This window comes from Macrotis lagotis, chromosome 2 (assembly GCF_037893015.1).
Source record: "Macrotis lagotis isolate mMagLag1 chromosome 2, bilby.v1.9.chrom.fasta, whole genome shotgun sequence".
Lineage (NCBI taxonomy): Eukaryota > Metazoa > Chordata > Mammalia > Peramelemorphia > Peramelidae > Macrotis > Macrotis lagotis.
Genome location: NC_133659.1, coordinates 280,176,167 through 280,185,486, shown reverse-complemented (window position 1 = coordinate 280,185,486; position 9,320 = coordinate 280,176,167). Strand labels below are relative to the sequence as shown.

The following is a 9,320-nucleotide window of genomic DNA, read 5'->3' as shown; positions in this document are numbered from 1 at the left end:
ATGAGGTGTTCAAATAAGAATCTTATGATTAATTTATTAACATGTATGCTTAATTTTAGAATTCAAGAAAGTGGGCTTTTCTCAGTAGCTGCAGACAGTTGATTTGGGGGCTCTCACTGATGCTGTAAGGTAATTTATTGATGAATAAGATGTACCTATCAGTTATGTAATATTCTTTTGTAACTGAAAAGATATCATATTTGCAATATTTAGTTATCTATTATGAATATGTTATTTAAATATTGTATTGTTAAAGTCTGGGATTAATGTGATTGCTTTGAAGGGCAATAAGGAAAATATGGGTTAATGAATAATGTAATAATAGATGAATTGCTTTGTACAATCTAGTAATTTATGTGTTACTCTTATTGCTGTTCTGTTAAAATGAAATTAATAATGCATATTGGAAATTTAAAGCTACCTAAGATGTTTTAATGGTTTTAAAGAATTATCAAAAGTAATTTGTGTGTTAGGGGGTAGTTAGGTGATGCAAAGGATAGAGTGCTAGGCCCCAGAGTCAGGAGACCTGAGCTCAAATCAGGCCTCAGATACTCAGTGATTGCTTAGCTGTGTGACCTTGGACAAGTCACTTAATCACAATTGCCTTGCCAAAAATAACCATTTGTATGTTCAGGATGGTTATAGTAGGTAAACAAGGTTATGTATAGAATTTTCTAGCTAGATATGTGAATTGGGAATATTTTGGATCTATAATGTATATTCCAAAGTGGTGGTTGTTTGCTTTGAAGTAAAAGCACCATGTAATATGGGAAAGATAAACACAAGATAATTTGATATTTATCTGTGCAATCTCTTGGACAAAGGAGGCATTTATTTGTTGTAAGATACAACAAGCTAGAAGGAGGTTTCTCTAGCCAAGAGGAATCTGATATGCCATCTTTATATAGAGATGATTTCAGACAAAGGTATGTCTCTAGTAAGAAGTAGGAGATGAGGTCTATAGGGCCAGCCATAGTCAGAATACCTGATTTTTAAGCAAAGGAAGGATACTCAAAGCTTTAGGTAGGGGTTTCATTAATTGGGACTCCATTAAAATTATAATTGGAATTTAGTGAATTGTATTCACTGGAAGTTTCTAACTAGGGGAAATTCTAACTAGGTAAAACAACATTTTTAGATCACAGGACTTTAATCAATTTTCTCATATGTCAGATACCAGGATGGTCAACAAAAGGAAATGCTACTGGGTAAATGTCATGTTCTTGGAGCCAAGGAAGCCAATGGGCTAAAGATGTTAGGTTACAGGGATGTGTAACCAAAGGGGTGGCTTTTCAGTGTGGCTGAGGTTGGACCCCTTTGACTTGATTTCCCCAAAATGACATTTGGATAATGTCTCACCTGGAAGAATAAATCTGGCCTAAGACATTTGACTTACCCATGTGACCTACCTGGACACTGACATTCAATACTTATATCTATAAAGGAATTTTCCTTTAATGTCCTGGATCTTTATAATTAGTTAGTAAGCAAACCAGCAAAAGAAGTTTTAGGTAAATTGGATCTAATAGCCAGAGATGGGTTAGGTGTCTGGCTCTGACACCTGCTATCAGCTACATGCTAAGATAGGAATTAAATTTCCTTATTTTTTGTGTTAGAGAGGAAGGGATATTTAGGTAAGAAGAATGAGAAATTCTTAGGATAATTACAGTTTCAAGTGCTAGTTTAAGGAAAGGAGTGTGAGTTAGATAAGGACACCATCAAAAAGAAAATATGGCAATATTTGAGAAAAAAATTCATTTTGGTTAAGGATATTTGAGTCATTATTGTAATGGGAGCAAAGGTTAAAATTATTTTATTTTAAACCAGATGCTGGGTACTCTTAGAACAAAGATGTGTTGAACGTGTGTGTTACAAGCTTGAGTCAATGTGATAATTCTCATTGGGAGTTTGCTCATGTAGTAAAATACTAATGGAAATTTGTGTTAAAAGCGAAGTGTGTGTGTCAATTGGCAACAAGGCAAAATGTAAATTGTAATAAACTCCAGAATCTCATTATTTTGTGATGGAAACATGTGTTTTGATCTGAATAAGATATTAAGCAGTTTCTCTACCATAAGACAAGGTCTCAGCTAGTCACCAGAGCTGGAGAGGCCTTTTTGGAACAGATTCAGAAGATACTGAAGGACATTGGATGCCTCCAAAGGGAGAAGAGAGGAGGAGAAGAGAGGAGAGACGCTGGACCAGTTTATCTTCACCATCTCTTGCCTACATGTACATTGTTTATCTGTAACTTCTCCTTGACTCTGTAAGTGGGACACCCCTACTTATGCCCTTCTCCTTATGGAAAGGAGGAGGGGAGGCAGGTTGAAAATGTTCTCCATTGAGAGAGGAAGAGGGAGATTATTGGGTGGAATGATTATATTTACATGAGTCTGTATATCCTATCTAGGGAGTGAGTCCTATCTCTGATTTAGACAATGGGGTATTAGTAAAGGTGGGAGGAGAATCTAGCTGACAGAAGTCAATGCCCAGTCTGTCAGTGTGGTTCCTGTTGGATTTGTGATAGTTCACAGAAGTATGAGAATTGGCCTTGGGTGATGGTACCCCTGGGTCTGGCCTAGATTCTCAGTCCTTGGTCAGAGTGCACTGAGGCACAGAATTCTGATCCAGAGGAGAGAGACACCAGCGGCATGTGACTGAGTCAGTTCAGGGTGACTTGTTTAACTGACTGGCCCATATTTTTGCCTGGGGCGTAGCAAATGTCTGGACATGTCCAGAAGCGGGGTACATATATTCAGGACAACTTAAGAGACAGGTGACCTCAGGCTCATGTAAGATTAGTGATGGTATCTGGATCTCTTGTAAAGATGTGAAAACTGGGGCATTTGTAAAGGGAAATTGATTATGAATTAGTATGGACTTGCAAGGAAAGTACTGAAATGGCCATTTGCAAGAAAAATAATTTAAGGAACATCACTAGGTATATTAGCTATTCTTGGGACTGATTCAATGGCACAAAATCAGGAATTTAGTTTGATCAATTTTGGAGCCAGAAAGACCTTTCTAAAGACATTGATATAACAATTTGCAGTGGAAAGAGGTGCAGTAACTTTGGAAATGTACCTATTATCATGATGATTATATGGTCTATTTAAGAGGGCCCCTTGGAAGTAAAGAGGAGCAGTATGATCCATTTTTTGGAAACTATATTCCTGGAAGATAAACTAGCACTAGAGGGACATTATTGGATTTGTAGGACTACTGCCTAGACCCACTTGTCCAAAGAGTTGGTCAGGGAGTTATCTAGACTTAAGGGCCTACTACCTGGGTAAAGGTTGGGCGTTGGGGCTATGGAACCCCAGTTTATATCCTGAATAGACCAATAATACTCCAAGCTGTAGTGGAAAAATTATCAATCACACAGCTAAGGCTTTGGACTTATTGACTGATCAAGTCTTGCTAACAAAAGAGATTATTCAACATAGATTGGTATTAGACTACCTTTTGGCTGAAGAAGGAGGAGTCTGTGGTAAACTGATCATAACAAATTGTTGTCTAAAGACAGATTACAATGGGAAGGTGGTAAAGGAGATAACTAAGGATATCAGAAAGTTGGCACATGTGCCAGTCCAAACCTGGATAAGTCCCTTTAATACCTCTTTGGTTCATGGTAGAAACAGTTACTGGGTATCTTACTATTGGCTCTAAGTGGGATAATCCTATTAGCCATGTGTGTCTCCTGTGTATGATCCAGTTAATAACTCAAATAGTACAAAATTCTATCAGCAAATTAGGACTGGTGTATGGCTCTAATAATGAAGAGGTAAAAATATTGATAGAAAAAGTCAGTAGTGCTATTGAAGATGAGGATTATGAATTAATTTGAGGAATATATTGCTGGTAAAGTGTGAAGACCAAGTAATTATTTAAAAGAAAAGGGGGAAGTTGTGAAGAATGAAGGGTGTTGTTAGTCTTCACAGGGTGTGGAGGGGGACCCCTTTGAAATTCCTTACAAAGGGGGAATGGTCCCAGTCAATCATAAAACTGGGATAGTTCTCCTAATCTCATTCCAAAAATGACAAACTAGATTAGAAGAAACTAGTCCTTAACTGGTCAAGAAAGAGTAACCTAGTTTTGACCTTCTCCTTTGTACATGGTCAGAGAGATCTATCTGTTCTTGCTCATTAGTATAATGAGCAGGGTGGGGAAACATAGGAATCAATGTATCAATTAGATTTGTGATCTCAGCCTCTGATTGGTATGAATGGGGCAGGAACAAAGTCTTTTAAAGTGCATAAAAGAGTTTGTATGTTGGGATTTCCCTGCCCCCTCTCCAACTATGAGAGAGGTGTGCCATTTTGTTAAGATATCTTAATAAAAATCATTTTAATTACTCTGGAAAAAAAAAGAATAGTAAGGGAACTGATAAAAAAAACATAAAGGAAGATGGCCTAGTTCTACCAGTTCTAAAACTATACTATAAAGTGATAGTCATTAAAACTGGTTAAGAAATAGAGTAATGGATCAGGGGATTAGGACAGGTTCAAAAAAAAACTGCAGCAAATAACTACTGCAATCTACTATTTGAAAAACACAAAGACATTGGCTTCTGCAATAAGAATTCACTATTTGACAATAATTTTTGGGATAACTGGAAAATAGTATAGCAAAAACTAGGCATAGACCCACATCTCACACTGTATACCAAAATAAGGTCAAAATAGGTACAGGATTTAGACATAAAAGGCAACACCAGAGATAAATTAACAGAACAAGAAGTACTCTATCAGATCTATGGAAAGGGGATAAATTTATGACCAAGCAATCATTATAGTACATAATAAAACTGCAAAATGAATGATTTTGACTCTTATAAATTAAAAAAATTTTGTGCTAATAAAATCAATGTTGCCAAAATTAGAAGGAAATCAGAAGGTTGGGAAAAAATCTTCACAACTAGAAGTTCTGATAAAGATCTCATTTCTAAAATAAATAGAGAATTAAATCAAATTTATAAATTAGAAGTCATTCCCCAATTGATAAATTGTCCAAGGATATTAATAGACAGTTTCCAAATGAAATATTAAATCTATATATAATTAAATGAAAAATGAACCAAATCATTATAGATTAGAGAAATGTTAATTAAAACAGCAATGTCAAAACAATTAACAATTGTTAATGCTAATTAAATGTGAATGCTAATTAATTGTAAATGCTAAGTAAAACAGCAATGTCAAAACAATTAAAATGATCTGTCAAAACAGATTGGTCAAGATGAGAAAAGGGGAAATGATCAGTGTTATAGAGGTTGTGGGAGTATTGGGACACTGATGCATTGCTGGTTGAGTTGTGAACAGATGCAACCTTTCTGGAGAGCAATATCAAATTATGCCCAAAGAGCAATAAAACGGTTCATGCAACTTTGATGAAGCAATTCCAATTCTAGGTTTATACCCAGAAGAAATTATAAAAAAATGGAAAAGTCCTATATTCTCCCGAAATATTCATAGGAGCTCTTTTTATAGTGGCAAAGAATTGGAAATCAATTGGGAATAGCTAAACAAGTTATGGTATGTAAATACTGTGGAATATGGAAGGACTTATAGGATCTAATACTGAATGAAGGGAGCAGAACCAAGAGAACATTCTACACATTAACAACAACATTGTGAGATGTTTAACATTGATGGAAGGAGCTCCTCTCAGTAGTCCAGAGACCTAGGACACCATATTAGACTGGCTATGTACAATTTTGTTGGGAACTGTTGTAAATTATTATTATCATCATCACCTGGTGCCTTTGAGCATCAGAAGGTTGTTTTCCTAAGTATCATGTGAGTGGGAGTGGATAGGAGATTGGAGAGGGAAAAGTATTTAAGCACTGTTGTTTTAGTGAATAAACTGAGCACTTGGAGATCTTGATGGAGTACTTGTCTCCTTTGTAATCCCTTGTCTTCCACCCCTCTAATGCTTGCCTGGGGAAGATTGAGAGAGTCCAGGAAGTGGGACTTTACATATTGGCACCCTAATAGGGACTAAACATATGCGTGTCATCTGAGTTAAGTCTGGAAGAAGGACATAGCAGATACAGCAAGAGAACCAGGGTGACATCTTAGAGGGGAGGACTCTGGAGAAAGTAACAAGTTGATTTGTTACCTAAGGGACTGATTTTAAATAAAGAGGAATCAGAAAAAGTGAGAAAACAAATAGTTAACATTAAGGAGTCAGTGGGAAGAGTCTCTGAGGCATTGACTCAGGAAATGAAGCTTCTTTCTCAGCAGGAGTCGGTATCAGCACCATGAATGGGATGCAGAGAACCTGCTTGCTGTTCTTTTTGGCCATGGTTGCCTGCCTGAAATGCGCTGAACGCTCTGGGCCAGACTGGGGCCCCTGGACCTGCGACCAGCTTCAGAGACCTCTCTTCACTGATGCAGACCCTGATGCCTAGTTTCAGTCTATAGTGGGGTGCAGCTCAGTGGTTGCTTGGGAAGCAGAGCGCTGTGAATTACATGCTTCCTGCGTTGAGAGCAAAAGTAGCACCTGCTGTTGGACAGTTTGTTATGGTGATGGCCCCTGTTCACAAGGTGCAGCAATTCCAGGTTGTAATGGTGTTAACCCCTTACGTGATTTCAAATGCTCTCTCCCATTCTCTGCCTTCCCACTCTCTGCAGAGGGAGGCGGGGAGGGAGAAGGGAAATCCTCCTTTTTTGGAACTTCAGAACTCAAGCTTATGTCTCAAATGGAATGCAGGCTTTGCTACAAGGACAAGACCCCTCCAAAAACTTATTTTAGAAATCAAGGCACCCCCTCATGCCTTCTTCCTGGTTCAGGGAGGAAGGGTGGGGGTTGGGCAATGACTGTTTTTCAATAGTTTATTGATTGGGAAGATTTGTGGTTCAATTAGTTTAGAAAAAAAGGGGAAGGTGATTTTTTTCTGGGATTGGGGAATTTGGAGTTTGTTTTATAAAGCCTGTGCCTATGATTTATATTTTTGTTGATTGGTCTTAATTGGCTATGTGTGTCTATGTGTACTTAATCATCAATCAGATGTTTTTCCATCCCCCTACTGTCCTGGAGAGGTTGGAGAATGTTTCTATATTTTGAAATTTTGGTGCTGGCCAGGGTATCCAATGTCATTTTGAAATACAAAAGAACTGTTTTCTGTGTTGAAAACTATGAAATAGATAAAAATTAAATGCTACTCCTTTTACTTTGAATTTTGAATTTGATTGCTTTGAAAGTTTTTTTTTGGCAAAAGAAAAAACTTTGTAATCTCTCTGTAAATTGGGGATAAAATGTATTTCAAGGAATTTGGGAATATTAGTTTTGTTAAATTGACATGTGTATACTATTTTTGAATGTTTGTTTACAACTTATGTGGCATTCATTATGTAATAATTTTGTTTCAAAAACAAGAAGGGGGATATGTTGGGAACTGTTGTAAATTATTATCATCACCTGGTGCCTTTGAGCATCAGAAGGTTGTTTTCTTAAGTACCACAAAGAGTGGGAGTGGATTAGAGATCAGAAAGGTAATTAGGCACTGTTTTGGTGAATAAAGGGAGCACTAGGAGATCTTGATGGAGTACTTGTCTCCTTTGTAATCCTTGTCTCCCACCCCTCCAATGCTTGCCTGGGGAAGATTGAGAGAGTCCAGGAAGTGGGACTCTATAATATTATCCCCATCCAGAGGAAGGAAAGCAAAACAATAAAACCAACCCTTCAGAATATCATGAACACTTTATAAAAATATTAATTATGTATCGCTTTCCCTTAATCCTAATTCCTCATACCAAAAATGACTAATCTGTAAATATTTATCAAAAATAAGTATGTATAATGCTAACCTGACTGTTCACCACTGAGGGAAGGATGGAAGGAAATTTTGTAACTGAAAAATATACATGTGCATATACATGAAATAAATAAACAAATAAGTGAATGAATAAATAAATTCTTTAAAAAAGCTTTTTCTAATACCCTTAACACTAGTGTCTTTCCTGTGATTATATCCTATTTAATTGTGTAGCTCATTTGTATAGGTTTCATATTTTCTCCTCTATTAGACTGTGAACTCATTGAGTATGGGTCTGTCTGTAGCTTCTTTCTATCCCAAATATTTGACATATATAGTATGGCATACAGTAGGTGCTTAATATAAAAAAATGAACATTTATTAGATATCTAGTGAGTGTTAATCACAATGTTAAATGATATGAATATAGAAACAAAATTGAACTATTCTTTGGCTTTGAGAACATTACAATCTAAGTATTTTACAGGATTGTTATGAGAAATAATGTCCATAAAGTAATTGTCCAGATTTCAGCTTTTATTGGATCTATTGTTATGGTTGTGACTTCCACTGAAGTGGTTTTCACTAATTTTTTTTTATATAAAAGTTAGTTTTATTCATATCAAAAAGGGATTCAGAGATTCCATACAGGGCCACTTTGAGTATTTCTGAAATATGAAGTTATTTGAATCACTCCTCAGTTAATGTAGAAGCCTGTGCCCTGCCCATTGTGTTTCACCTCTCTCAAAAGGGTATCTGCTCTAGGCAACCATCAGAACTCCTCCTTACTGTCAAACTGGGGCTGGTCTTTTGGCTTGAAGTTCCTGTTGGGGCTGCCATCTTCATTTAGGATTCCACGTGCATGCTGTGTAGCCAACAATAGGATATTTAGCTTTGTACACATTAGTGAAGACATCATCCAGAGACTTTAACTCCTTTTCTATGAGTCCACTTGTATCATGTGTGAGGTCTGCAGGATTATCTTGGCTACCCCTCTTGTGGAGTCTCTCCCAACTAAGGCATTGTATGGTGCTCCCCTCCCATAGAACTCTTTTCCAGAAGTTAACATCAAATACTACTCCTTTCACTGCCAGGTAAATGGGCTGGTCTTCCTCCTCCCCACCATAGCAGGCCAGCTCCTCCTCCGTAAAGAGCTCCACTGGGGGACCCCACTCAGTGCTGCTCAGCCTCCACAGTGCCTGGCGAGGGGCTACCGTCCAGGCCAGCGCCACTGCCAACAGAGCGGGCCAGTGCAGTGGTCTCCTGTGCAGCACTGATGCCTCCATTGTGTAGAGTGGGAGATCTTTACTAATTTATGAAAGAGTTCATCCCACTTTTGGAGATCTCTAATTGATAAGGAAGTTTTTCCTTATATTGATGCCAAATCTGAATTTCTGCAGTTTCCACCTTTTTCTTTCCTCTGAGATAAAAGTATAACTCCTCTTTCATATGACAGTTCTTTAAAATAGCTATGATGCCAGCCCCTTTAGAGTTTCTAAATTAATCATCGTAGTTCCTTCAACTGATTCTTAGATGTCATGAAATTTGATTCTTTCACCAT

At 37.3% G+C, this 9,320-nt stretch overlaps 1 pseudogene; it reads right to left on the bottom strand.

Moving 5' to 3' along the window:
• Window positions 1–8,601: 8,601 nt before the first annotated feature.
• Window positions 8,602–9,045, bottom strand: LOC141512235 (neudesin pseudogene; annotated as a pseudogene).
• Between the last annotated feature and the right edge of the window lie 275 nt (window positions 9,046–9,320).